Source organism: Zeugodacus cucurbitae, chromosome 4, assembly GCF_028554725.1.
Source record: "Zeugodacus cucurbitae isolate PBARC_wt_2022May chromosome 4, idZeuCucr1.2, whole genome shotgun sequence".
NCBI classification, from domain to species: domain Eukaryota; kingdom Metazoa; phylum Arthropoda; class Insecta; order Diptera; family Tephritidae; genus Zeugodacus; species Zeugodacus cucurbitae.
Window position 1 is genome coordinate 21,169,376 of NC_071669.1, and position 3,040 is coordinate 21,172,415.

At 33.8% G+C, this 3,040-nt stretch overlaps 1 non-coding gene across 1 annotated transcript; it reads left to right on the plus strand.

Annotated features, from left to right (window-relative positions):
- The first annotated feature begins 908 nt into the window (after positions 1–908).
- LOC128921850 (U2 spliceosomal RNA) lies at positions 909–1,106 on the plus strand. Its single transcript, XR_008471155.1, has one exon. It is a non-coding gene; the product is annotated as a U2 spliceosomal RNA (small nuclear RNA).
- Positions 1,107–3,040: the final 1,934 nt, after the last annotated feature.

The window sequence follows — 3,040 nt, forward strand, 5'->3', positions numbered from 1 at the left end:
CGGAAATACGTGTGTGTGTGTGTGGTTGGAAGTAATTGCTTTCAGTTTTTTAATTTAAACGGAAACAAGTTGTAAGGTCAGTTTGTTAGTAGTAAATGTATGTCCTTGCACTAGTTTACTTGGAAAAATTTTAGTAAATATTAGAAAATATGGAAAGAGCAGGCCGTGAATAATTCTGAGAAGTTTCTATTGGGAGAGAAAGAAAGGGCTATATATATGTAGGAAAGGATAATAACGAGAACATATCGGGATATGCTAGGAAGAGAAGACCTTAAATGAATACCGTAATATGAACAAGAGAGGCAGAGGGATGTAAAAAACTATCATATAGACTGCTCTTATAAAAGTTTTACTAATAACACCCACCGAGGGCTGAGGGCTTCACACAAATATTATATTGGTAAAACTCGGATAGTTCTGTCACGTTCTTCTTAGAGATCTGGACTTTCAGTACTTATTCAGCTTAAGGGATGTGAGCTGAACACAACAGCTCCTGAAAAACCTTCATGAGTTCGACATTCAACTATTCTTTTCGAAAGCTATTGGTGCTGAAAGCTTAAAAAACTGAAAGAGCTGGTACATAGGTCCAGCAGACTGATATAAGGTTATAAACTCAGCTGATCCTCTCATATATTCACAATCAAATTACTTGCAAAATTGTCCATAATTTCATATTTCTAATAATTACGAACCCGTAACGAATACACAATGATCTTACAATACGTGATAGCAACAACACTCTATAAGGGTAGTTAACCGCATAAACATTTCACACTTGATCGCTTCAGGGTTGGTTGCATATCTGCAGGATCCCTTAACATTTCTTTGACCTTTTTATACCTCCTTTAATTCTCATACGCCTTAGTTGCAGTTTTATACAAATAGTTTACCTTTGACGGTGTTTAGTTATCGCTTCTCGGCCTTATGGCTAAGATCAAAGTGTAGTATCTGTTCTTATCAGCTTAACATCTGATAGATCCTCCATCGGAGGACAACAAATGTTAAACTGATTTTTGGAAATCGACGGAGTGTTTTAGGGGCTTGCTCCACCTCTGTCACGGGTTGGCCCGGTATTGCAGTACCACCGGGAATTCGGCCCACATTATTGTATACATAACAAATATTTTATAATTTTGGAATAGTAAAACGGATTTTTGTACGAATCTAAAATAGTATGTAGAACTCTTCAAAAGATGTTTGTTTGGTTCCAGCTTGATAGAAGTATACAAATCTTTTTAGAATTGCGGTGATAATCACTGCGCATGAAACTACCTTCTTGAAACTCGAAAGAAAAATATTTTCACTAGAGCTAAATGAACTCCTTTCCTTAATTAATAAGTTCACAAACCGAGCATATATGTATGTGTGTACCTTTGTAAAAACCTTAATTCCGTAAAACTATTATTTGACTTGGCTTTGTTTGCACACTTTTGTTAAACAAGTTAAGAGCCAGCAGAATTCTTCAGTGCTCACCACTAAACTAACTTCTGTTGGCTTTTGGAGCTTTCAACCAAACTAGCGCTGCGTAAAAATTGATGAATAAAAGTATGCTAAGAAAGCGGTAAAACTTTTCACACACTCACACAGGCATCACAGTTTGCGGTAAAAATATTGAACTTCGCATACAAAGTGCTTTCCAAACTAAAAGAATCCAGCATTCCCTGGCGCCCACGTTGTTACTGAACGTATGCGAAGGGAATATGTAATGGCATTATTCAAATGTAAAGGTTATACATATGTATATGCAACCTGAAACATAAATTTTCAGTAAAGTCAAAGTTTTTGCTGCATTCTCATAAGTACTAATTGGGCTCTTGACACTTACAAACATTTCGAATTTTAAAATTTTCTTCAGTTGTCTTCTACTTCACATATAAAAAGTGAAAAAGTGGAAACGAGGATGCATACTAATAATTTTTAAAGATACATATTCATTAAAATACATATATTTAAGACTTACATGAAGATAACTAGTTGGTAACTAACAAAAAAGCATATCATGGTTTTCTATCCAAGAAATATTGGGATACTGAACCTAAAGTATTTAAAACTCCAGATCTATTGATTGATTTTAGTGAAGATCCAAATATTACCGGAAAAGTAGATAGATTTTCTCCTGCCGCCCAGCGTTCTAAAAAAATTTTAGATTATATTTGAAGATTAATGATCTCTAATTGTTTTTTTTTTTGGATTTTTAGGTCTGTGAACTATAGCGTGAACCAGCGTCAAGTAGTCAAGATATACATATGTATATGCTCGGGTTTCTGCCGACGAATCTAAGGATCCATCTCTCTTATTTTTTTTAAATTCTTCCTTGATGCTGTGAGAACTCCAACCGAGCAGTATGTAGTTATCATTAACTATGTTAAAGACTAACAATTTTAAAGAAACAAGATTAGAAAGAGGTTGATAAATGCAGTCGAAGTAGAAGTTTATGCCCACTGTATGAAACATCATTTTTCGTATAACTTAAAAGTCCAAAAAATGTTAAACGGAAAGGGTCTGAAAATTGAGCTGGGTCCTTAGTCATAGCAATGTTAAACTCAAATATGATTGATAAGTTATATTTAATAATATAGATCTTGAGCCAATATGGTATACATAAATTCTTGTTCAAACGGAATATTTAAAATTAGAATGTTTTTGTATGGAAACATAATACTCAGAATCCTATCAAAACAATAAAATCGGTTAGTCGAAGCATTCCTAACCAAAAATGTTGATTAGCCGCCTTCGATTCGCCACTTCTCTACTCGTTATGCTTGAAGTCGAAAAATTTACATCAGAAAACAAGAAAAATGTTAACCAGTTATGTTCAATACAAGAGAGTATTTTTGATTATGACACTCTTTCCAATTTATACCAGTTGTTTGTTCGATTCACCACAGTTTAAAACTTTAATCTGTGGCAATTATTAGATTTAAGTTACAAATACGCGTATACGAGATACATAAGTAAGTATATTGCATACATATCGCTGATTTACTTGAATAGTGTCATAACTCAAAAAACACGATTTTTGAGATGAGTATGCAGAAAT